This window comes from Ranitomeya imitator, unplaced genomic scaffold, assembly GCF_032444005.1.
Source record: "Ranitomeya imitator isolate aRanImi1 unplaced genomic scaffold, aRanImi1.pri SCAFFOLD_1207, whole genome shotgun sequence".
Classification (NCBI taxonomy): Eukaryota; Metazoa; Chordata; class Amphibia; order Anura; family Dendrobatidae; genus Ranitomeya; species Ranitomeya imitator.
The window spans coordinates 18,236-43,808 of NW_027194459.1; the positions used below are offsets into that span (position 1 = coordinate 18,236).

At 44.9% G+C, this 25,573-nt stretch overlaps 9 non-coding genes and 2 pseudogenes across 9 annotated transcripts; all 11 read left to right on the forward strand.

The window, feature by feature from the left end:
- Positions 1 to 190: 190 nt before the first annotated feature.
- Positions 191 to 406, forward strand: LOC138655119 (U2 spliceosomal RNA; annotated as a pseudogene).
- Positions 407 to 1,602: 1,196 nt separating this feature from the next.
- LOC138655080 (U2 spliceosomal RNA) lies at positions 1,603 to 1,793 on the forward strand. Its single transcript, XR_011316661.1, has one exon. It is a non-coding gene; the product is annotated as a U2 spliceosomal RNA (small nuclear RNA).
- Positions 1,794 to 2,989: 1,196 nt separating this feature from the next.
- Positions 2,990 to 3,180, forward strand: LOC138655081 (U2 spliceosomal RNA). Its single transcript, XR_011316662.1, has one exon. It is a non-coding gene; the product is annotated as a U2 spliceosomal RNA (small nuclear RNA).
- Positions 3,181 to 4,368: 1,188 nt separating this feature from the next.
- On the forward strand, positions 4,369 to 4,559 carry LOC138655082 (U2 spliceosomal RNA). The gene has a single exon (XR_011316663.1). It is a non-coding gene; the product is annotated as a U2 spliceosomal RNA (small nuclear RNA).
- A 1,196-nt stretch (positions 4,560 to 5,755) lies between these two features.
- On the forward strand, positions 5,756 to 5,946 carry LOC138655083 (U2 spliceosomal RNA). Its single transcript, XR_011316664.1, has one exon. It is a non-coding gene; the product is annotated as a U2 spliceosomal RNA (small nuclear RNA).
- Positions 5,947 to 7,142: 1,196 nt separating this feature from the next.
- LOC138655084 (U2 spliceosomal RNA) lies at positions 7,143 to 7,333 on the forward strand. The gene has a single exon (XR_011316665.1). It is a non-coding gene; the product is annotated as a U2 spliceosomal RNA (small nuclear RNA).
- A 1,196-nt stretch (positions 7,334 to 8,529) lies between these two features.
- Positions 8,530 to 8,720, forward strand: LOC138655085 (U2 spliceosomal RNA). The gene has a single exon (XR_011316666.1). It is a non-coding gene; the product is annotated as a U2 spliceosomal RNA (small nuclear RNA).
- Positions 8,721 to 15,077: 6,357 nt separating this feature from the next.
- On the forward strand, positions 15,078 to 15,269 carry LOC138655120 (U2 spliceosomal RNA). The gene has a single exon (XR_011316698.1). It is a non-coding gene; the product is annotated as a U2 spliceosomal RNA (small nuclear RNA).
- Positions 15,270 to 16,465: 1,196 nt separating this feature from the next.
- On the forward strand, positions 16,466 to 16,656 carry LOC138655087 (U2 spliceosomal RNA). Its single transcript, XR_011316668.1, has one exon. It is a non-coding gene; the product is annotated as a U2 spliceosomal RNA (small nuclear RNA).
- Positions 16,657 to 17,852: 1,196 nt separating this feature from the next.
- LOC138655088 (U2 spliceosomal RNA) lies at positions 17,853 to 18,043 on the forward strand. Its single transcript, XR_011316669.1, has one exon. It is a non-coding gene; the product is annotated as a U2 spliceosomal RNA (small nuclear RNA).
- A 6,355-nt stretch (positions 18,044 to 24,398) lies between these two features.
- On the forward strand, positions 24,399 to 24,635 carry LOC138655125 (U2 spliceosomal RNA; annotated as a pseudogene).
- The last annotated feature ends 938 nt before the right edge of the window (positions 24,636 to 25,573 follow it).

Consider the following 25,573-nt stretch of genomic DNA (forward strand, 5'->3'; position numbering starts at 1 on the left):
TAAGAAAAGGAAGGGGGAGGTGGATGCGGAAGGAATTTGGAAGGTTAAAAAGTGGAGATATTTTGTTAATACTTCTTGATTTGTTCTTTTGTTATGTAAATATGTATTTTGAAAAAAGAAAGATTTTTCCGATGATGATGGGAACGGCTTTTTGTGTTTCAATTTTGACACAGCTGTTTGGGTATGTTTCTTCGGTTTTGGATTTCTAGACCGTGAAATTCCCCATCTGAGGGAGAAAAAAAAAAAAAAAAAATCTGTTCTTATCAGTTTAATATCTGATACGTCCCCTATTTGGGGACCATATATTAAATGGATTTTTAGAACAGGGAGCTGGAAATGGAGCTTGCTCTGTCCACTCCACGCATTGACCCGTTATTGCAGTATCTCCGGGAACAGTGCACCCCTTCTCTGATCCGGTTTCCAAAAACAGATTGAATTGAAATCAGCCCAGCAAGTTGTCATTTAACACTTTCTGAGAATTCTTTTCAGGGTCAAAGAAGCACGTTTCAGGTGGCAAATGTAGCAATTTGCTCAGTTTCACTGGACCGTTTGCAACATTTCCTGTGCCTTGCTTTCACCTGTGCATGTTCAGCATTGGATTGCATCCAATATGCAATCAATCAATCAAGCAATCAAGCAATCTTTGCTGGTTGCAACAGGTGTGTTAAGATGTAGGCCCGAATGAGGCCTTTGTAACAGTGTTGCTAATATATTGTGCCATCTACAAAATTAGGCCCCTGCCTGCCTGCCTGCCTGCCTGCCTGCCTGCTGTCTGTCAGCATGAAGTGTTTAAATTGAAGTATCCTACGAGTAGTTCGGCCATACATACTACATTTGTGACCGCATGCACAAATTCCTTTGTAAAACATTGGCTCCCTCTTGTGGACCACTGACTTTTAATTATGTGGTGTATGATATGTATTTCAATAAAGAAGGAAAAATGGTGTCTGTGATGATCTTGAATGTGCTAGTCTTGTCTATTTTGTCTTGTACTGTGTGAGTAGTATTCTAATGCTTTTGACCAACTGGGTGCGCTGCTGCTGCTGCCTGCCTGCCTGCCTGCAGTAGATAGAATCTATGCACGGAACCTTCACCTGCTGCTGCTGTCACAATGGGGCCTTCAGCCATTGACTCCGGAACTCTCACGTGTCACAATGGGCTCTGGACTTATCTAAGGCAGAGAAAAATGGCGCCGTCTTCAGTCTGCTGCTGGAACAGCAGCAGACCACATGGCAGGGGGATTGTCTTTTTTTTTTTTAAAGGGGCAATTTGCAGACTTGCACTAATAGTTGCACTCTGGAGCGCCAAAGGGATGGAGGGTGTGTTCAGATGGGCGGAGTTATGCAGATCAGGCGGAGTTATGCAGATTAGGCGGAGTTAGGCAGATTTTTTAAAAACGCGTTGGGCCCAACTTGAACACACCCCCACACACCCCCACACACCCCCCACACGCCCCCACACACACCAGAACTGCCATTTGAGAAGGCATCCAGAGTTTAGAAAAAAAATGTCTTCCCCTGGGCAATCATCTTTTGGGCTCTCTCCACAGTGAGTCCTGGTTGTGGGCCATGGGGCGTCTGGAGTGGCAAACCATTTCAGGCTATCGCTTCTCGGCCTTTTGGCTAAGATCAAGTGTAGTATCTGTTCTTATCAGTTTAATATCTGATACGTCCCCTATTTGGGGACCATATATTAAATGGATTTTTAGAACAGGGAGCTGGAAATGGAGCTTGCTCTGTCCACTCCACGCATTGACCCGTTATTGCAGTATCTCCGGGAACAGTGCACCCCTTCTCTGATCCGGTTTCCAAAAACAGATTGAATTGAAATCAGCCCAGCAAGTTGTCATTTAACACTTTCTGAGAATTCTTTTCAGGGTCAAAGAAGCACGTTTCAGGTGGCAAATGTAGCAATTTGCTCAGTTTCACTGGACCGTTTGCAACATTTCCTGTGCCTTGCTTTCACCTGTGCATGTTCAGCATTGGATTGCATCCAATATGCAATCAATCAATCAAGCAATCAAGCAATCTTTGCTGGTTGCAACAGGTGTGTTAAGATGTAGGCCCGAATGAGGCCTTTGTAACAGTGTTGCTAATATATTGTGCCATCTACAAAATTAGGCCCCTGCCTGCCTGCCTGCCTGCCTGCCTGCCTGCTGTCTGTCAGCATGAAGTGTTTAAATTGAAGTATCCTACGAGTAGTTCGGCCATACATACTACATTTGTGACCGCATGCACAAATTCCTTTGTAAAACATTGGCTCCCTCTTGTGGACCACTGACTTTTAATTATGTGGTGTATGATATGTATTTCAATAAAGAAGGAAAAATGGTGTCTGTGATGATCTTGAATGTGCTAGTCTTGTCTATTTTGTCTTGTACTGTGTGAGTAGTATTCTAATGCTTTTGACCAACTGGGTGCGCTGCTGCTGCTGCCTGCCTGCCTGCCTGCAGTAGATAGAATCTATGCACGGAACCTTCACCTGCTGCTGCTGTCACAATGGGGCCTTCAGCCATTGACTCCGGAACTCTCACGTGTCACAATGGGCTCTGGACTTATCTAAGGCAGAGAAAAATGGCGCCGTCTTCAGTCTGCTGCTGGAACAGCAGCAGACCACATGGCAGGGGGATTGTCTTTTTTTTTTTTAAAGGGGCAATTTGCAGACTTGCACTAATAGTTGCACTCTGGAGCGCCAAAGGGATGGAGGGTGTGTTCAGATGGGCGGAGTTATGCAGATCAGGCGGAGTTATGCAGATTAGGCGGAGTTAGGCAGATTTTTTAAAAACGCGTTGGGCCCAACTTGAACACACCCCCACACACCCCCACACACCCCCCACACGCCCCCACACACACCAGAACTGCCATTTGAGAAGGCATCCAGAGTTTAGAAAAAAAATGTCTTCCCCTGGGCAATCATCTTTTGGGCTCTCTCCACAGTGAGTCCTGGTTGTGGGCCATGGGGCGTCTGGAGTGGCAAACCATTTCAGGCTATCGCTTCTCGGCCTTTTGGCTAAGATCAAGTGTAGTATCTGTTCTTATCAGTTTAATATCTGATACGTCCCCTATTTGGGGACCATATATTAAATGGATTTTTAGAACAGGGAGCTGGAAATGGAGCTTGCTCTGTCCACTCCACGCATTGACCCGTTATTGCAGTATCTCCGGGAACAGTGCACCCCTTCTCTGATCCGGTTTCCAAAAACAGATTGAATTGAAATCAGCCCAGCAAGTTGTCATTTAACACTTTCTGAGAATTCTTTTCAGGGTCAAAGAAGCACGTTTCAGGTGGCAAATGTAGCAATTTGCTCAGTTTCACTGGACCGTTTGCAACATTTCCTGTGCCTTGCTTTCACCTGTGCATGTTCAGCATTGGATTGCATCCAATATGCAATCAATCAATCAAGCAATCTTTGCTGGTTGCAACAGGTGTGTTAAGATGTAGGCCCGAATGAGGCCTTTGTAACAGTGTTGCTAATATATTGTGCCATCTACAAAATTAGGCCCCTGCCTGCCTGCCTGCCTGCCTGCCTGCCTGCTGTCTGTCAGCATGAAGTGTTTAAATTGAAGTATCCTACGAGTAGTTCGGCCATACATACTACATTTGTGACCGCATGCACAAATTCCTTTGTAAAACATTGGCTCCCTCTTGTGGACCACTGACTTTTAATTATGTGGTGTATGATATGTATTTCAATAAAGAAGGAAAAATGGTGTCTGTGATGATCTTGAATGTGCTAGTCTTGTCTATTTTGTCTTGTACTGTGTGAGTAGTATTCTAATGCTTTTGACCAACTGGGTGCGCTGCTGCTGCTGCCTGCCTGCCTGCCTGCAGTAGATAGAATCTATGCACGGAACCTTCACCTGCTGCTGCTGTCACAATGGGGCCTTCAGCCATTGACTCCGGAACTCTCACGTGTCACAATGGGCTCTGGACTTATCTAAGGCAGAGAAAAATGGCGCCGTCTTCAGTCTGCTGCTGGAACAGCAGCAGACCACATGGCAGGGGGATTGTCTTTTTTTTTTTTAAAGGGGCAATTTGCAGACTTGCACTAATAGTTGCACTCTGGAGCGCCAAAGGGATGGAGGGTGTGTTCAGATGGGCGGAGTTATGCAGATCAGGCGGAGTTATGCAGATTAGGCGGAGTTAGGCAGATTTTTTAAAAACGCGTTGGGCCCAACTTGAACACACCCCCACACACCCCCACACACCCCCCACACGCCCCCACACACACCAGAACTGCCATTTGAGAAGGCATCCAGAGTTTAGAAAAAAAATGTCTTCCCCTGGGCAATCATCTTTTGGGCTCTCTCCACAGTGAGTCCTGGTTGTGGGCCATGGGGCGTCTGGAGTGGCAAACCATTTCAGGCTATCGCTTCTCGGCCTTTTGGCTAAGATCAAGTGTAGTATCTGTTCTTATCAGTTTAATATCTGATACGTCCCCTATTTGGGGACCATATATTAAATGGATTTTTAGAACAGGGAGCTGGAAATGGAGCTTGCTCTGTCCACTCCACGCATTGACCCGTTATTGCAGTATCTCCGGGAACAGTGCACCCCTTCTCTGATCCGGTTTCCAAAAACAGATTGAATTGAAATCAGCCCAGCAAGTTGTCATTTAACACTTTCTGAGAATTCTTTTCAGGGTCAAAGAAGCACGTTTCAGGTGGCAAATGTAGCAATTTGCTCAGTTTCACTGGACCGTTTGCAACATTTCCTGTGCCTTGCTTTCACCTGTGCATGTTCAGCATTGGATTGCATCCAATATGCAATCAATCAATCAAGCAATCAAGCAATCTTTGCTGGTTGCAACAGGTGTGTTAAGATGTAGGCCCGAATGAGGCCTTTGTAACAGTGTTGCTAATATATTGTGCCATCTACAAAATTAGGCCCCTGCCTGCCTGCCTGCCTGCCTGCCTGCCTGCTGTCTGTCAGCATGAAGTGTTTAAATTGAAGTATCCTACGAGTAGTTCGGCCATACATACTACATTTGTGACCGCATGCACAAATTCCTTTGTAAAACATTGGCTCCCTCTTGTGGACCACTGACTTTTAATTATGTGGTGTATGATATGTATTTCAATAAAGAAGGAAAAATGGTGTCTGTGATGATCTTGAATGTGCTAGTCTTGTCTATTTTGTCTTGTACTGTGTGAGTAGTATTCTAATGCTTTTGACCAACTGGGTGCGCTGCTGCTGCTGCCTGCCTGCCTGCCTGCAGTAGATAGAATCTATGCACGGAACCTTCACCTGCTGCTGCTGTCACAATGGGGCCTTCAGCCATTGACTCCGGAACTCTCACGTGTCACAATGGGCTCTGGACTTATCTAAGGCAGAGAAAAATGGCGCCGTCTTCAGTCTGCTGCTGGAACAGCAGCAGACCACATGGCAGGGGGATTGTCTTTTTTTTTTTTAAAGGGGCAATTTGCAGACTTGCACTAATAGTTGCACTCTGGAGCGCCAAAGGGATGGAGGGTGTGTTCAGATGGGCGGAGTTATGCAGATCAGGCGGAGTTATGCAGATTAGGCGGAGTTAGGCAGATTTTTTAAAAACGCGTTGGGCCCAACTTGAACACACCCCCACACACCCCCACACACCCCCCACACGCCCCCACACACACCAGAACTGCCATTTGAGAAGGCATCCAGAGTTTAGAAAAAAAATGTCTTCCCCTGGGCAATCATCTTTTGGGCTCTCTCCACAGTGAGTCCTGGTTGTGGGCCATGGGGCGTCTGGAGTGGCAAACCATTTCAGGCTATCGCTTCTCGGCCTTTTGGCTAAGATCAAGTGTAGTATCTGTTCTTATCAGTTTAATATCTGATACGTCCCCTATTTGGGGACCATATATTAAATGGATTTTTAGAACAGGGAGCTGGAAATGGAGCTTGCTCTGTCCACTCCACGCATTGACCCGTTATTGCAGTATCTCCGGGAACAGTGCACCCCTTCTCTGATCCGGTTTCCAAAAACAGATTGAATTGAAATCAGCCCAGCAAGTTGTCATTTAACACTTTCTGAGAATTCTTTTCAGGGTCAAAGAAGCACGTTTCAGGTGGCAAATGTAGCAATTTGCTCAGTTTCACTGGACCGTTTGCAACATTTCCTGTGCCTTGCTTTCACCTGTGCATGTTCAGCATTGGATTGCATCCAATATGCAATCAATCAATCAAGCAATCAAGCAATCTTTGCTGGTTGCAACAGGTGTGTTAAGATGTAGGCCCGAATGAGGCCTTTGTAACAGTGTTGCTAATATATTGTGCCATCTACAAAATTAGGCCCCTGCCTGCCTGCCTGCCTGCCTGCCTGCCTGCTGTCTGTCAGCATGAAGTGTTTAAATTGAAGTATCCTACGAGTAGTTCGGCCATACATACTACATTTGTGACCGCATGCACAAATTCCTTTGTAAAACATTGGCTCCCTCTTGTGGACCACTGACTTTTAATTATGTGGTGTATGATATGTATTTCAATAAAGAAGGAAAAATGGTGTCTGTGATGATCTTGAATGTGCTAGTCTTGTCTATTTTGTCTTGTACTGTGTGAGTAGTATTCTAATGCTTTTGACCAACTGGGTGCGCTGCTGCTGCTGCCTGCCTGCCTGCCTGCAGTAGATAGAATCTATGCACGGAACCTTCACCTGCTGCTGCTGTCACAATGGGGCCTTCAGCCATTGACTCCGGAACTCTCACGTGTCACAATGGGCTCTGGACTTATCTAAGGCAGAGAAAAATGGCGCCGTCTTCAGTCTGCTGCTGGAACAGCAGCAGACCACATGGCAGGGGGATTGTCTTTTTTTTTTTTAAAGGGGCAATTTGCAGACTTGCACTAATAGTTGCACTCTGGAGCGCCAAAGGGATGGAGGGTGTGTTCAGATGGGCGGAGTTATGCAGATCAGGCGGAGTTATGCAGATTAGGCGGAGTTAGGCAGATTTTTTAAAAACGCGTTGGGCCCAACTTGAACACACCCCCACACACCCCCACACACCCCCCACACGCCCCCACACACACCAGAACTGCCATTTGAGAAGGCATCCAGAGTTTAGAAAAAAAATGTCTTCCCCTGGGCAATCATCTTTTGGGCTCTCTCCACAGTGAGTCCTGGTTGTGGGCCATGGGGCGTCTGGAGTGGCAAACCATTTCAGGCTATCGCTTCTCGGCCTTTTGGCTAAGATCAAGTGTAGTATCTGTTCTTATCAGTTTAATATCTGATACGTCCCCTATTTGGGGACCATATATTAAATGGATTTTTAGAACAGGGAGCTGGAAATGGAGCTTGCTCTGTCCACTCCACGCATTGACCCGTTATTGCAGTATCTCCGGGAACAGTGCACCCCTTCTCTGATCCGGTTTCCAAAAACAGATTGAATTGAAATCAGCCCAGCAAGTTGTCATTTAACACTTTCTGAGAATTCTTTTCAGGGTCAAAGAAGCACGTTTCAGGTGGCAAATGTAGCAATTTGCTCAGTTTCACTGGACCGTTTGCAACATTTCCTGTGCCTTGCTTTCACCTGTGCATGTTCAGCATTGGATTGCATCCAATATGCAATCAATCAATCAAGCAATCAAGCAATCTTTGCTGGTTGCAACAGGTGTGTTAAGATGTAGGCCCGAATGAGGCCTTTGTAACAGTGTTGCTAATATATTGTGCCATCTACAAAATTAGGCCCCTGCCTGCCTGCCTGCCTGCCTGCCTGCCTGCTGTCTGTCAGCATGAAGTGTTTAAATTGAAGTATCCTACGAGTAGTTCGGCCATACATACTACATTTGTGACCGCATGCACAAATTCCTTTGTAAAACATTGGCTCCCTCTTGTGGACCACTGACTTTTAATTATGTGGTGTATGATATGTATTTCAATAAAGAAGGAAAAATGGTGTCTGTGATGATCTTGAATGTGCTAGTCTTGTCTATTTTGTCTTGTACTGTGTGAGTAGTATTCTAATGCTTTTGACCAACTGGGTGCGCTGCTGCTGCTGCCTGCCTGCCTGCCTGCAGTAGATAGAATCTATGCACGGAACCTTCACCTGCTGCTGCTGTCACAATGGGGCCTTCAGCCATTGACTCCGGAACTCTCACGTGTCACAATGGGCTCTGGACTTATCTAAGGCAGAGAAAAATGGCGCCGTCTTCAGTCTGCTGCTGGAACAGCAGCAGACCACATGGCAGGGGGATTGTCTTTTTTTTTTTTAAAGGGGCAATTTGCAGACTTGCACTAATAGTTGCACTCTGGAGCGCCAAAGGGATGGAGGGTGTGTTCAGATGGGCGGAGTTATGCAGATCAGGCGGAGTTATGCAGATTAGGCGGAGTTAGGCAGATTTTTTAAAAACGCGTTGGGCCCAACTTGAACACACCCCCACACACCCCCACACACCCCCCACACGCCCCCACACACACCAGAACTGCCATTTGAGAAGGCATCCAGAGTTTAGAAAAAAAATGTCTTCCCCTGGGCAATCATCTTTTGGGCTCTCTCCACAGTGAGTCCTGGTTGTGGGCCATGGGGCGTCTGGAGTGGCAAACCATTTCAGGCTATCGCTTCTCGGCCTTTTGGCTAAGATCAAGTGTAGTATCTGTTCTTATCAGTTTAATATCTGATACGTCCCCTATTTGGGGACCATATATTAAATGGATTTTTAGAACAGGGAGCTGGAAATGGAGCTTGCTCTGTCCACTCCACGCATTGACCCGTTATTGCAGTATCTCCGGGAACAGTGCACCCCTTCTCTGATCCGGTTTCCAAAAACAGATTGAATTGAAATCAGCCCAGCAAGTTGTCATTTAACACTTTCTGAGAATTCTTTTCAGGGTCAAAGAAGCACGTTTCAGGTGGCAAATGTAGCAATTTGCTCAGTTTCACTGGACCGTTTGCAACATTTCCTGTGCCTTGCTTTCACCTGTGCATGTTCAGCATTGGATTGCATCCAATATGCAATCAATCAATCAAGCAATCAAGCAATCTTTGCTGGTTGCAACAGGTGTGTTAAGATGTAGGCCCGAATGAGGCCTTTGTAACAGTGTTGCTAATATATTGTGCCATCTACAAAATTAGGCCCCTGCCTGCCTGCCTGCCTGCCTGCCTGCCTGCTGTCTGTCAGCATGAAGTGTTTAAATTGAAGTATCCTACGAGTAGTTCGGCCATACATACTACATTTGTGACCGCATGCACAAATTCCTTTGTAAAACATTGGCTCCCTCTTGTGGACCACTGACTTTTAATTATGTGGTGTATGATATGTATTTCAATAAAGAAGGAAAAATGGTGTCTGTGATGATCTTGAATGTGCTAGTCTTGTCTATTTTGTCTTGTACTGTGTGAGTAGTATTCTAATGCTTTTGACCAACTGGGTGCGCTGCTGCTGCTGCCTGCCTGCCTGCCTGCAGTAGATAGAATCTATGCACGGAACCTTCACCTGCTGCTGCTGTCACAATGGGGCCTTCAGCCATTGACTCCGGAACTCTCACGTGTCACAATGGGCTCTGGACTTATCTAAGGCAGAGAAAAATGGCGCCGTCTTCAGTCTGCTGCTGGAACAGCAGCAGACCACATGGCAGGGGGATTGTCTTTTTTTTTTTTAAAGGGGCAATTTGCAGACTTGCACTAATAGTTGCACTCTGGAGCGCCAAAGGGATGGAGGGTGTGTTCAGATGGGCGGAGTTATGCAGATCAGGCGGAGTTATGCAGATTAGGCGGAGTTAGGCAGATTTTTTAAAAACGCGTTGGGCCCAACTTGAACACACCCCCACACACCCCCACACACCCCCCACACGCCCCCACACACACCAGAACTGCCATTTGAGAAGGCATCCAGAGTTTAGAAAAAAAATGTCTTCCCCTGGGCAATCATCTTTTGGGCTCTCTCCACAGTGAGTCCTGGTTGTGGGCCATGGGGCGTCTGGAGTGGCAAACCATTTCAGGCTATCGCTTCTCGGCCTTTTGGCTGCGATCTTGTGTCGCGGTCAGGGGGTGCGAGTGATTCCTGGCAGCGTGCTGCTGATTTGCTACTGCGGTCTTTGTACCGGCAGAGAAGACTGAAGAGGTGAAGATGTTCATCAAGAATACCATTCGTGTGGTCGTGGAAGGAAGTGCCCGAAATAATGTGGTTTTCGTGGTTCGTGACCTGCTGGAGGAAAAGGCTGGAGCCCATCGGACGGACATTTTCAGCGTTAACGAGTTCCGGAATCAAGGTACATATGATGTTACCTTTGTGAGTGAGGCAGTTTGCCTAACTATCTTTGAGTGGCTCAGAAGTCATGATGGTGATCCATGCCTGGAGGGAGTGCGGGTGGAGCCTTTGTTTGGGCTAATGGAGAAAGTTGTAACTGTGACGGTGTATAACCCTTACACTGAAGTAAGTTTGCTGGAGCAGTTCCTGGCTCGTTATTGCGAGTATGTGAAGGGTGGAGAAAAGCAAAAAAATTGCTTGGGGATCTTTAATTGTAAATATGTGTTTCGTGTGAAACTGAGGAGAGACCCAAGTTGTTTGGGAGGTTTCGCCCATCCCCCGGCGAACTTTTCGGTAGCAGGGCAAAGGGGCTTCCTGACATATGCAGGGCAGCCTCTATACTGTAGAAAGTGTTTTCAGTTTGGGCACCTACAGAGTACCTGTGAGAAAAGTATGGTTTGCCGCAATTGTAAACAGGAGGGCCATATGGCGGCTCAGTGTCCAATGCCACGTGAGTGTGACCAGTGTGGAGACATAGGGCACCTGTATAGGGACTGTCCGTATGCTGGGCCGAGGAGGCCAACCAGAGAGGAGGAGAGGCGGGAGGAGGAAGGAAAAAAGCGTGAGGAGCGGAGGCAGGAGGAGGAGAAAAAGAGAGAGGAGGAGGTAAAGAAACGGGAAGAGGAGAGGAGGCGGGAGGAAAGCAAGTCTTCTGCGCAGCGGAGCGCTGAAATAATTCCGCCCTCTATGGTTGAGAGACGGCGGGATAGAAGGCAGGAGGACAAGGAGGCTGAAAGGAGGAAGGAGGAGCTGGAGGACAAATTATTTTGGAGAGCCGCAAAGCAGGAAGAGCGTGCTATGACTAATAAAAGTAAGAAAAAAAAGGAGGTTCCAGTTATAAATACAGAGGAGTTGGGTGCGCTGATGGATTTTGATACGTCTGGGGCGGAGGAGTTGGTTGATCCTGTGATTCCTGAATCGGACCCGAGAAATATAGGTGCTTTTTCCTCACAAGAGGAGCCTGGAGGTCGAAAGTGTCCCAGGGAGGGTGGTGGGGAAAATTTTGACTTTGAGGTTCCAGAAGCAGGAATGCCCCAGAGAAAAGTTGGGCGGAAGAAGTCACGTGTGGAGGAGTGTATGGAGGTCAGCGGCTCTGAAAGCTGCGCGGCGCAGATGGTGGAGGAGGACAGTGGCGACACTGCTTAGTTATGTGCTTTTTTTTTCTAAGCGTTTTTGTACATAGCTTTTGCCGTTAAAATGTGTTTTGTATATTGCAGTTGCTTTAAAATGTTTTTTTTTTTTTTTTTTTTTCTCATATAAGTTGTTTAATGTCCTTTTTGTAGGTTGTTTGCTTTAGTGTTTTTGGTTCTGTGTATATTATGGGGTTTATAATTATATCACAAAATGTGAGGGTCTTTAAAAATAGGTTGCGGCGGGCGGCTATTTTGGATTTTTTTGCAACACAAAATGCAGGAATTTTTTGTTTGCAGGAGTGTGGGATTGTGGATGATGTGAAGGGGAGTGAATGGCCTCATGGTGCGTCTGTGTGGTCAGGGAGTGCTTGTAATAAAAATGATGGTGTGGGTTTTTTAGTGAAGGGAAGTGATGTGAGTTTGTGTGACTATATGGTGATTGAGGTTGGAAGGTGTGTGTTGGCTAATTTTGAGTTTAGAAATGTTCGTTTTTGTGTTATTAATGTATATGCGCCTGTGGAAAAACAGGAGCGTAAAGTGTTATTTGAAAAAATTAAGTTTTTTATTCCTGGGAGAGTGCCTGTAGTGTTAGTGGGTGATATGAACTGTGATGTGGGAAGTGTGAATGTGGATGTGGCAGGGAAAGTGTTAATGGATATGGTGAGTGATTTTGGTTTAAGGGATATGCAGTGTGCATGCAAGATAGCACCGTTGTTAAATACGTTTTTTTCTGATAGTGGGAGGGTGGCGTCTAGGTTAGATCATTGTTTTGTGTCTAAAAATATGATTCCTGTTAGTTATGCACAGGAGAGTGTGGTTTTTTCGGATCATGTGTGTATGAAGTGTGAATTGGATTTGCATGTTAATGAGGTGGCTGGGAAAGGTGTGTGGAAGCTGAATGTGAGTTTGCTGGAAGGAGGGGGTGTGAGAGAGGAGTATAAAAGAATTTATGCAGATTGGTGTGGATGCAGGAGTGATTTCAGAAGCGTGTGTGAATGGTGGGATTGGGTTAAATGGAAAACCAAGAGTTTTTTTAAAAAACTCGGGTACAAGTGTGCGGCTGCAAAGAGGAAAAGGTTTGTTTTTTTAAATGCAAGATTGAGCGTGTTGTATAAGTTGAGGGCCGGAGGGATGGATGTGAGTGAAGATTTGGTGAAAGTGAAAAAAGAAGTGGATGATTTTTTGTTAGAAAGAGGGAGGAGTATTGTGTATAGGGCCAAGATAGAGAATTTGGAGAAGAATGAGAAGTGTTCGCGTTTTTTCTTTAAAAAAGTTTTTGGGAAAAGACAGAGTATGAGTGTTTTGAATGGGATGGATGGAAATGAAGTGAGTGGTGTGGACTTGTGTGAGGAAGTGGCAAAGTTTTATGATGATTTGTATGCTGTGAAATGGAGGGATGAAGGTTTGGAGAGTGAGGTGCTGAGTGGTTTGGAAAATAGTTTGAATAAGATAGAAAGAGAAAGTTTGATGGGTGATGTGACAGATGAAGAAGTATGGAAGGTGGTGTGTAGTATGGCGTTGAATAAAACACCGGGGGAGGATGGTTTACCGGTGGAATTTTATCGTGTGATGTGGGATGTGATTGGGAAGGATTTTGTGGATGTATGTAAGTATATGTGGGCGAATGCAGAGATAGCAAATGGTATGCGTGCAGGGGTGGTTGTGTTATTGCCAAAAAAGGGTGATTTGAAAAATCTTAAAAACTGGAGGCCGATCACATTGTTGAATTGTGATTATAAGATTTATGCGAAGCTTTTGGCCAACAGGATGCGTGGCGTGGTTGGGAGTGTGGTGGGTGAGGAGCAATGTTGTGCGGTGCCTGGAAGACGAATACATGGAAGTTTGTGTATGTTGAGAGATTGTTTATGGGACTGCATGAGTCGTAAGAAGGGGGTTTATGTGTTGAGTTTGGATTTTGAGAAGGCGTATGATAGGTTGGCGCATGTTTTTTTGTTTAGTGTGTTGGTGAGGATGGGATTTCCTTCTGAGTTTGTTGAGAGAGTGAGAAGTTTGTATAAGAATATTTATAGTTGTGTGTTGTTGAATGGAAATGTGGGGAGGAGAGTAAATGTGTTTTCGGGTGTTCGGCAGGGGTGCCCTTTGTCCCCTATCGTATTTATTTGTGCAATTGAGCCATTGTTATGTCTGTTGAGAAAAGATAAGGTGATTCAGGGTGTGCAAGTACCGGGGGGTGGGGGGAGAGAGTGGAAGATGAGTGCTTATATGGATGATGTGTGTGTGTTGTGTGATTCAGAGTGTTCGGCACGGCGTGTGAAGTTGTTGGTTTCTTTTTTTTGTGGAGCTTCTGCTTTTAAAGTGAATTGGGAGAAGAGTGAGTGTAAGAATTTTGGGGGGAGGAGTCTGAGCGATGATGTTGGAGTGAATGTGGTGAGTGGACCGATAAAGGTTTTGGGCGTGAAATTTTCGGAGAAATTGGATGGAGAGGAAAGCTGGGTGGATGTGAGAGAGAGAGTGGAGCGTAAGTTAAATTTTTGGAATTTGAGGGATCTTACGTTTTTTGGTAAAATTTTAGTTATTAAGAGTGTTGTGTTACCGATTTTTTTGTATGTTGCGTTGGTTTTTCCACCAAGCTACATGTGTGTCAGAAGATTAAATAGGGTTTTGTTTGTCTTTCTTTGGGGTTCATGTATGGAGCGTGCTAGGAGAGAAATTGTTATGAAGAGTTTGGATAAGGGGGGACTGGGTTTCCCAAATTTGAATGTATTTTTTGGCGTGAATATTATGGTGTTTGTATTAGGTGTGATTAGGATGGATGGGAAGTATGCATGTATGTGCAGGTTTTTGTTTGGAAATTTCTTGTTTTGTTTGAAATGGCGTGAAAGAGATCTTAGGAGCCCAGTGGCTTTTGAGGTTCCTGTGTGGTATGTGTGGGTTTACAAATTTTTAGTGAAGTATGAACTCTGTGATGTGGATGTGAGATTGTTAGAAAAGAAGAAAGCTGTATATAAGATGATTGAGTGTAGAGAGATGGAATGTGACATTGGACAAGTTTACAGGCTGTCCTTACCAGATCTTAAAGTGGTAAGAGGGGATGATGTGCAGAAAGTATGGAAGAAGGTACGGATGAATGGTATGACAAACAGGCAGAGTGAGATTGTATGGCAGTCATTGCATGGGGTGTTACCGGTGAGGGAGTTTCAGAAAAATCGGGGTTTAGTGAGGAGTGAGAAGTGTCCGAGGAGTGGATGTGGTGGAAGTGAGAGCGTGGTGCATTTGTTTTGGAATTGTCAGTACGCTAGAAGTGTGATTGCAGGGTTGGGTCGTTTGTGTAAGGAGCTGTGTGAGGTGAATCTGTTGTCTTTTGAGCTTTTTATGTTTGGATTGGGTATGTGTGGGGAAAAGGAGAGAGTATTGTGGTTAATGATGGCATGTATAAAAGAGGTTTTGTGGGATGTGAGGAATATATATGTGTTTAAAAGGAAGGATATTGAAGTTAAAAATTGCATTAAAATTATTCTGGGAAAATTGTATTTTTGTTTTGTGTGTGATCAGAGGAGGAGAGGGGAGGTGGATGCAGAGGGAGTTTGGAAAACCAAAAAGTGGAAACATTTTGTTTAATGTATCTTGAGTTTTTTTGTGTTGTTAACAAATATTTTTATGTTGTGTTTTCCAGTGATGATGGGAATGGCGGTTACATTGTGTATGTGGCTTGCTGTTTTGGGAGATGAGTTCCATAAAGTTGTGGAGTCTTGACTGTGGAACTTCCCATCTGAGGGAAAAAAAAAAAAAAAAAAAAAAAAATCTGTTCTTATCAGTTTAATATCTGATACGTCCCCTATTTGGGGACCATATATTAAATGGATTTTTAGAACAGGGAGCTGGAAATGGAGCTTGCTCTGTCCACTCCACGCATTGACCCGTTATTGCAGTATCTCCGGGAACAGTGCACCCCTTCTCTGATCCGGTTTCCAAAAACAGATTGAATTGAAATCAGCCCAGCAAGTTGTCATTTAACACTTTCTGAGAATTCTTTTCAGGGTCAAAGAAGCACGTTTCAGGTGGCAAATGTAGCAATTTGCTCAGTTTCACTGGACCGTTTGCAACATTTCCTGTGCCTTGCTTTCACCTGTGCATGTTCAGCATTGGATTGCATCCAATATGCAATCAATCAATCAAGCAATCAAGCAATCTTTGCTGGTTGCAACAGGTGTGTTAAGATGTAGGCCCGAATGAGGCCTTTGTAACAGTGTTGCTAATATATTGTGCCATCTACAAAATTAGGCCCCTGCCTGCCTGCCTGCCTGCCTGCCTGCCTGCTGTCTGTCAGCATGAAGTGTTTAAATTGAAGTATCCTACGAGTAGTTCGGCCATACATACTACATTTGTGACCGCATGCACAAATTCCTTTGTAAAACATTGGCTCCCTCTTGTGGACCACTGACTTTTAATTATGTGGTGTATGATATGTATTTCAATAAAGAAGGAAAAATGGTGTCTGTGATGATCTTGAATGTGCTAGTCTTGTCTATTTTGTCTTGTACTGTGTGAGTAGTATTCTAATGCTTTTGACCAACTGGGTGCGCTGCTGCTGCTGCCTGCCTGCCTGCCTGCAGTAGATAGAATCTATGCACGGAACCTTCACCTGCTGCTGCTGTCACAATGGGGCCTTCAGCCATTGACTCCGGAACTCTCACGTGTCACAATGGGCTCTGGACTTATCTAAGGCAGAGAAAAATGGCGCCGTCTTCAGTCTGCTGCTGGAACAGCAGCAGACCACATGGCAGGGGGATTGTCTTTTTTTTTTTTAAAGGGGCAATTTGCAGACTTGCACTAATAGTTGCACTCTGGAGCGCCAAAGGGATGGAGGGTGTGTTCAGATGGGCGGAGTTATGCAGATCAGGCGGAGTTATGCAGATTAGGCGGAGTTAGGCAGATTTTTTAAAAACGCGTTGGGCCCAACTTGAACACACCCCCACACACCCCCACACACCCCCCACACGCCCCCACACACACCAGAACTGCCATTTGAGAAGGCATCCAGAGTTTAGAAAAAAAATGTCTTCCCCTGGGCAATCATCTTTTGGGCTCTCTCCACAGTGAGTCCTGGTTGTGGGCCATGGGGCGTCTGGAGTGGCAAACCATTTCAGGCTATCGCTTCTCGGCCTTTTGGCTAAGATCAAGTGTAGTATCTGTTCTTATCAGTTTAATATCTGATACGTCCCCTATTTGGGGACCATATATTAAATGGATTTTTAGAACAGGGAGCTGGAAATGGAGCTTGCTCTGTCCACTCCACGCATTGACCCGTTATTGCAGTATCTCCGGGAACAGTGCACCCCTTCTCTGATCCGGTTTCCAAAAACAGATTGAATTGAAATCAGCCCAGCAAGTTGTCATTTAACACTTTCTGAGAATTCTTTTCAGGGTCAAAGAAGCACGTTTCAGGTGGCAAATGTAGCAATTTGCTCAGTTTCACTGGACCGTTTGCAACATTTCCTGTGCCTTGCTTTCACCTGTGCATGTTCAGCATTGGATTGCATCCAATATGCAATCAATCAATCAAGCAATCAAGCAATCTTTGCTGGTTGCAACAGGTGTGTTAAGATGTAGGCCCGAATGAGGCCTTTGTAACAGTGTTGCTAATATATTGTGCCATCTACAAAATTAGGCCCCTGCCTGCCTGCCTGCCTGCCTGCCTGCCTGCTGTCTGTCAGCATGAAGTGTTTAAATTGAAGTATCCTACGAGTAGTTCGGCCATACATACTACATTTGTGACCGCATGCACAAATTCCTTTGTAAAACATTGGCTCCCTCTTGTGGACCACTGACTTTTAATTATGTGGTGTATGATATGTATTTCAATAAAGAAGGAAAAATGGTGTCTGTGATGATCTTGAATGTGCTAGTCTTGTCTATTTTGTCTTGTACTGTGTGAGTAGTATTCTAATGCTTTTGACCAACTGGGTGCGCTGCTGCTGCTGCCTGCCTGCCTGCCTGCAGTAGATAGAATCTATGCACGGAACCTTCACCTGCTGCTGCTGTCACAATGGGGCCTTCAGCCATTGACTCCGGAACTCTCACGTGTCACAATGGGCTCTGGACTTATCTAAGGCAGAGAAAAATGGCGCCGTCTTCAGTCTGCTGCTGGAACAGCAGCAGACCACATGGCAGGGGGATTGTCTTTTTTTTTTTTAAAGGGGCAATTTGCAGACTTGCACTAATAGTTGCACTCTGGAGCGCCAAAGGGATGGAGGGTGTGTTCAGATGGGCGGAGTTATGCAGATCAGGCGGAGTTATGCAGATTAGGCGGAGTTAGGCAGATTTTTTAAAAACGCGTTGGGCCCAACTTGAACACACCCCCACACACCCCCACACACCCCCCACACGCCCCCACACACACCAGAACTGCCATTTGAGAAGGCATCCAGAGTTTAGAAAAAAAATGTCTTCCCCTGGGCAATCATCTTTTGGGCTCTCTCCACAGTGAGTCCTGGTTGTGGGCCATGGGGCGTCTGGAGTGGCAAACCATTTCAGGCTATCGCTTCTCGGCCTTTTGGCTAAGATCAAGTGTAGTATCTGTTCTTATCAGTTTAATATCTGATACGTCCCCTATTTGGGGACCATATATTAAATGGATTTTTAGAACAGGGAGCTGGAAATGGAGCTTGCTCTGTCCACTCCACGCATTGACCCGTTATTGCAGTATCTCCGGGAACAGTGCACCCCTTCTCTGATCCGGTTTCCAAAAACAGATTGAATTGAAATCAGCCCAGCAAGTTGTCATTTAACACTTTCTGAGAATTCTTTTCAGGGTCAAAGAAGCACGTTTCAGGTGGCAAATGTAGCAATTTGCTCAGTTTCACTGGACCGTTTGCAACATTTCCTGTGCCTTGCTTTCACCTGTGCATGTTCAGCATTGGATTGCATCCAATATGCAATCAATCAATCAAGCAATCAAGCAATCTTTGCTGGTTGCAACAGGTGTGTTAAGATGTAGGCCCGAATGAGGCCTTTGTAACAGTGTTGCTAATATATTGTGCCATCTACAAAATTAGGCCCCTGCCTGCCTGCCTGCCTGCCTGCCTGCCTGCTGTCTGTCAGCATGAAGTGTTTAAATTGAAGTATCCTACGAGTAGTTCGGCCATACATACTACATTTGTGACCGCATGCACAAATTCCTTTGTAAAACATTGGCTCCCTCTTGTGGACCACTGACTTTTAATTATGTGGTGTATGATATGTATTTCAATAAAGAAGGAAAAATGGTGTCTGTGATGATCTTGAATGTGCTAGTCTTGTCTATTTTGTCTTGTACTGTGTGAGTAGTATTCTAATGCTTTTGACCAACTGGGTGCGCTGCTGCTGCTGCCTGCCTGCCTGCCTGCAGTAGATAGAATCTATGCACGGAACCTTCACCTGCTGCTGCTGTCACAATGGGGCCTTCAGCCATTGACTCCGGAACTCTCACGTGTCACAATGGGCTCTGGACTTATCTAAGGCAGAGAAAAATGGCGCCGTCTTCAGTCTGCTGCTGGAACAGCAGCAGACCACATGGCAGGGGGATTGTCTTTTTTTTTTTTAAAGGGGCAATTTGCAGACTTGCACTAATAGTTGCACTCTGGAGCGCCAAAGGGATGGAGGGTGTGTTCAGATGGGCGGAGTTATGCAGATCAGGCGGAGTTATGCAGATTAGGCGGAGTTAGGCAGATTTTTTAAAAACGCGTTGGGCCCAACTTGAACACACCCCCACACACCCCCCACACGCCCCCACACACACCAGAACTGCCATTTGAGAAGGCATCCAGAGTTTAGAAAAAAAATGTCTTCCCCTGGGCAATCATCTTTTGGGCTCTCTCCACAGTGAGTCCTGGTTGTGGGCCATGGGGCGTCTGGAGTGGCAAACCATTTCAGGCTATCGCTTCTCGGCCTTTTGGCTAAGATCAGGGTTTATTGCCCTGGTCTTGGCTGAGAGGTGCTTGGGGTACCCGGCTCCTTGGCCTGGGGGGATCGTCTCACCTCTGGTGGGACTTCACCCCCCTGCTGCTATTGGGGAGTCGGCTTAGTCCCCTTGCATCCGGTTGTGATCCCCCGGCTATAGGCCGTGTCCGAGTGACGTCCCTCGTGGGAAGTTTTCTTCTTTCTGCTGTGGTAGAATATACCGACAGTCCATCGCTATGAATTTTGTCAAGAACACCATCCGGTTGACCGTGGACCCGAGCAATGGAGCCAAGAACAACGTGGTATTCATCATCCGGGATCTCATCGAGGAAAAGGCTGGAGCAAAGCGTACGGAGATCTTCAGTTGCAACGAATTTCCTCGTCAAGGTAATTACGACGTGACTTTTGTGGACCAAAACGTTTGCCTGAATGTGTTTGAGTGGCTACGGGCTAATGCTGAGGATCCTCTTCTGGAAGGAGTTGGCTGGATACCACTGTTTGGGTTACAAGAAAAAGAGGTAACTGTGACTGTGTATAACCCCTTCACGGACCCGGCTTTGTTGCAGAGCTTCCTCTCGCAATATTGTGAGTATGTAAAGTTAGGAGAACGGCAGGTGAATATCTTGGGCATCTTCAACTGTAAATATACGTTTCGTGTTAAATTGAAGAGGGACCCTGATAGTGTGGGTGGTTTCAGGCACCCTCCTGCAAATTTCTCTGTGGCAGGTCACAGAGGCTTTTTGACGTACCCAGGACAGCCTCGTTTCTGTAGAAAATGTTTTTGTTTCGGACATGTACAGACAGAGTGTACTAAAGGACAGTGTTGCCGAAATTGCAGGAAAGAGGGGCATGCTGCTAACCAATGTCCTTCGCCTAAAACCTGTGATGTCTGTGGGAGTAGTACACATATGTATAAAGACTGTCCCAATAGTGCACCTAGGCGGTCCGACAAAGAGCAAATGGAGGAAGAGTTGGCCAGGAGGGAAAGGGCAAGAATTGTAAAAGAAGTTGCAAGGATTGAGAGGGAGGAGGAAGAGAGAAGGAGGCGGAGTGCGAGTAGAGCCATGCCCCCTCCAGATTCAGAGAGTGTGAGTCTGAGGCCATGTTCTAGGGCAGAGAAAGAGGAGAAAAAGGAGGAAAAGAAGAAGAAAAAGAAGGAAAAAGAGTGGAGGAGGGAAGAGAAGGAGTTTTGGAGGGCAGCTGCAGAGGTGGAGGCGCATCTTCCTGAAATGGAAGTGCAGGGGCAGTTGCCTGAAATAATGACTTTTAGTGAGGCAATGGACGCCGCGGAGAGCGATGCGCAAATTTCGGAGGTGGATAGCCCTGAGCATTTGTCTAATCCCGAACATATTGAGGAGTTTGAGTCAGATGACGATAGAGCTGCAAAAAAGAGTCGGCGGGAGGATGATGGAGATGATGAGGAGGTGGAGAGTAGTACTCCTCAGAGAAAGATTGGCCCTGCAAGAAGGAGGACGGAGGGTGGTGAGATCAGTGGGTCAGACACTTGTTGTTCAATTCAGATGGTGGAGGAGGATAGTGGTGATGTTTGATAGTGTTGCCATATACTGCACTAAATGTGTTGTTTTTTTCTCTTGTGAGCTTTGGCTTAGGCCAAAGGCTTTTATTTTCTGTGTAGTTAGTTGAAGTGTGGATTTTGTAAATATGGGGTTTACCATAATTTCACAAAATGTTAGAGTCTTTAAAAGTAAAGTTAGGAGAGCTGCAATTTTTGAGTTTTTAGCTATGCAAAATGCATCTATTTTTTGTTTACAAGAGTGTGGGGTAGTGGATGGTGTGAAAGGGGATGAATGGTCTTATGGTGCGTCTGTGTGGTCAGGGAGTGCATGTAATAAGAATGATGGGGTGGGAATATTGGTTAAAGGGAGAGAGGTGGTTTTGAATGATTATCTGGTGATTGAGGTAGGGAGGTGTATTTTGGCTAATTTTGAGTATAGGAATGTAAAGTTTTGTGTTATTAATATTTATGCGCCGGTTGATAAGAATGAGCGTAAAGCTTTATTTGAAAAAGTTAAGCTTTTTGTTCCAGGGAGGATGCCTGTAGTGGTTGTGGGGGATATGAATTGTGATGTGGGGAAAGTGAATGTGGATGTGTCAGGGAAGGCTTTGTTGGAGTTAGTGAGTGATTTTGATCTGGGTGATATGCAGCGTGTGTGTAGTGTGAGTCCTGTGTTGAATACTTTTTTTTCTGAGAGTGGAAGGGTGCAATCTAGGTTGGATTATTGCTTTATTTCAAAAAATATAACTGCTGTTGATTATAAGCAAGAAAATGTTTTGTTTTCTGATCATGTGTGTATGAAGTGTGAGGTGGATATAAAGGTTGGTGGAGTGTTTGGGAAAGGGTTGTGGAAGTTAAATGTGAAGTTGTTAGAGAGTGAAGATGTGAGAAAGGAGTATGCAAGACGGTATGAAGGGTGGTGTAAGCGTAAAAATGGTTTTGGGAATGTTTGTGTTTGGTGGGATTGGGTGAAGAGACAAACAAAAATATTCTTTAAAAGTTTAGGGTATAAGTGTGCAGCTATTAAAAGAGAGAATTTTGTTAAATTGAATGCACGTTTGAGTGTATTGTATAAGTTGAGGGAAGGAGGAATGGAAGTGGAAGAAGAGATATTACAGGTGAAAAAGGAAATTAATGACTTTTTGTTAGAGAAAGGGAGGAGTATAGTTTTTAGAGCAAAAATTGACAAAATGGAACATGATGAGAAATGTTCACGTTTTTTCTTTAAAAAGGTGTTTGGGAAGAAACAGAGTATGAGTGTGCTGAATGGGGAGGATGGAAGAGAAGTGAGTGGTGAGGATATGTGTGAAGAGGTGGCTAAGTTCTATGAGGAGTTGTATGCAGTGAAGTGGAGGGATGAGGGTTTGGAGAGTGATGTGTTAAATATGTTAGAAAGTAAGTTGTCTGAGACGGAAAGGGAGAGTGTGATGTGTGAGGTGACTAGTGATGAGGTGTGGAAGGTGATGAATAGTATGGCGCTAAATAAGACGCCAGGGGAGGATGGTCTCCCAGTAGAGTTTTATCGAGTGATGTGGGATGTGATTGGTAATGACTTTGTGGAGGTGTGTAAGTATATGTGGTTAAATATGGAGGTGGCTGAGAGTATGCGTGCGGGAATGGTTGTGTTGATACCTAAAAAGGGGGATTTGAAGAGTTTGAGGAATTGGAGGCCGATAACGTTATTAAACTGTGATTATAAAATCTATGCAAAATTAATGGCGAATAGGATGCGTGATGTGATAGAGAGTGTGATTGGGGATGAACAGTGTTGTGCGGTACCTGGGAGGCGTATACATGATTGTGTGTGTATGCTAAGAGATTGTCTATGGGACTGTATGGGGCGAAAGAAGAGTGCGTTTTTGTTGAGTTTAGATTTTGAGAAGGCGTATGATAGATTATCGCATGGGTTTTTGTTTAGTGTGTTGCTAAGAATGGGTTTTCCAGCTGATTTTGTTGGGAGAGTGAGGAGTTTATATAAGGATATTTACAGTTGTGTTTTGATGAATGGTTATGTGGGAAGGAGAGTGAATGTCTTTTCAGGGGTTCGTCAAGGGTGTCCTTTGTCACCTGTGGCCTTTATTTGTGCAATTGAGCCTTTGTTGTGTATGCTGAGGAAAGATAAGGTGGTTAGGGGCGTGCAAGTGCCAGGAGGAGGGGGTAGAGAGTGGAAAGTTAGTGGTTATATGGATGATGTGTGTGTATTGTGCGATTCAGAATGTTCGGTGAGGCGGGTGAAGTTATTAGTGTCCTTTTTTTGTGGTGCGTCTGCATTTAAGGTTAATTGGGAAAAGAGTGAGTGTAAGGTATTTGGAAATGGTGTTTTAAGTAGGGATGTTGGAGTGAATGTGGTTAATGGGCCTATTAAAATATTGGGTGTGAAGTTTTCAGAGAAGTTGGATGGGAAGGAAAGTTGGAATGATGCGAAAGAGAAGGTTGAGCGGAAGCTGTGTTTTTGGAGGTTGAGAAACCTTACGTTTTTTGGAAAGATCTTAGTTATAAAGAGTGTGGTGTTGCCGATTTTTTTGTATGTAGCAGTAGTGTTTCCACCAGGGTATATGTGTGTGAGGAGTTTGAATAGGATTCTGTTTGTGTTTTTATGGAATTCAAAGATGGAGAGGGCTAGGAGAGAAATTTTGGTGAAAAGATTGGAGAAAGGTGGGTTGGGTTTTCCAAATTTGGAAGTTTTTTTTGGTGTGAATATTGTTGTGTATGTGCTGAAAGTGATAAGGGCGGATGGGAAATTTTCATCTATGTGTAGGTATTTATTTGGAGCGTATCTGTTTAAGTTAAAATGGAGAGAAAGGGATTTGAGGTGTCCGGTTGCTTTTGAGGTTCCTGTATGGTATGTGTGGGTTTATAAGTTTTTGGTGAAGTATGAGTTGTGTGATGTGGATGTAAGACTAGTGGAAAAGAAGAAGGCTGTGTATAGAATGATTGAGTGTAGAGAGATAGAGTGTGATATCAATATGGTTAGAGGAGCTGATGTACAAAAGGTGTGGAAGAAAGTACGGATGGATGGTATGACAAACAGACAGAGTGAGATTGTGTGGCAGTCATTGCATGGAGTGTTACCAGTAAGAGAGTTTCAGAGAAATAGGGGTTTAGTGAGGAGTGAGAGGTGTCCGAGAGAAGGTTGTGGTGGGTGTGAAAGTGTAATACATGTGTTCTGGAATTGTCAGTATGCTAGAGATGTGATTGGAAGAATGGGTCCTTTGTGCAAAGAACTGTGTGGTGTGAATTTTTTATCCTTTGAGTTGTTCATGTTTGGTTTAGGGTTGTGTGATGGAGTGAAGGAGAGAGTGTTGTGGTTAATGCTTGCATGTATAAAGGAAGTGTTATGGGATGTGAGAAATGTGCATGTGTTCAAGAGGAAGAATATTGAGGTTAGAAATACCGTGAAGGTGATTTTGGGGAAGATATATGTTTGTTTTTTGTGGGATAAGAAAAGGAAGGGGGAGGTGGATGCGGAAGGAATTTGGAAGGTTAAAAAGTGGAGATATTTTGTTAATACTTCTTGATTTGTTCTTTTGTTATGTAAATATGTATTTTGAAAAAAGAAAGATTTTTCCGATGATGATGGGAACGGCTTTTTGTGTTTCAATTTTGACACAGCTGTTTGGGTATGTTTCTTCGGTTTTGGATTTCTAGACCGTGAAATTCCCCATCTGAGGGAGAAAAAAAAAAAAAAAAAAAAAAAAAAAAAAAAAAAAAAATCTGTTCTTATCAGTTTAATATCTGATACGTCCCCTATTTGGGGACCATATATTAAATGGATTTTTAGAACAGGGAGCTGGAAATGGAGCTTGCTCTGTCCACTCCACGCATTGACCCGTTATTGCAGTATCTCCGGGAACAGTGCACCCCTTCTCTGATCCGGTTTCCAAAAACAGATTGAATTGAAATCAGCCCAGCAAGTTGTCATTTAACACTTTCTGAGAATTCTTTTCAGGGTCAAAGAAGCACGTTTCAGGTGGCAAATGTAGCAATTTGCTCAGTTTCACTGGACCGTTTGCAACATTTCCTGTGCCTTGCTTTCACCTGTGCATGTTCAGCATTGGATTGCATCCAATATGCAATCAATCAATCAAGCAATCAAGCAATCTTTGCTGGTTGCAACAGGTGTGTTAAGATGTAGGCCCGAATGAGGCCTTTGTAACAGTGTTGCTAATATATTGTGCCATCTACAAAATTAGGCCCCTGCCTGCCTGCCTGCCTGCCTGCCTGCCTGCCTGCTGTCTGTCAGCATGAAGTGTTTAAATTGAAGTATCCTACGAGTAGTTCGGCCATACATACTACATTTGTGACCGCATGCACAAATTCCTTTGTAAAACATTGGCTCCCTCTTGTGGACCACTGACTTTTAATTATGTGGTGTATGATATGTATTTCAATAAAGAAGGAAAAATGGTGTCTGTGATGATCTTGAATGTGCTAGTCTTGTCTATTTTGTCTTGTACTGTGTGAGTAGTATTCTAATGCTTTTGACCAACTGGGTGCGCTGCTGCTGCTGCCTGCCTGCCTGCCTGCAGTAGATAGAATCTATGCACGGAACCTTCACCTGCTGCTGCTGTCACAATGGGGCCTTCAGCCATTGACTCCGGAACTCTCACGTGTCACAATGGGCTCTGGACTTATCTAAGGCAGAGAAAAATGGCGCCGTCTTCAGTCTGCTGCTGGAACAGCAGCAGACCACATGGCAGGGGGATTGTCTTTTTTTTTTTTAAAGGGGCAATTTGCAGACTTGCACTAATAGTTGCACTCTGGAGCGCCAAAGGGATGGAGGGTGTGTTCAGATGGGCGGAGT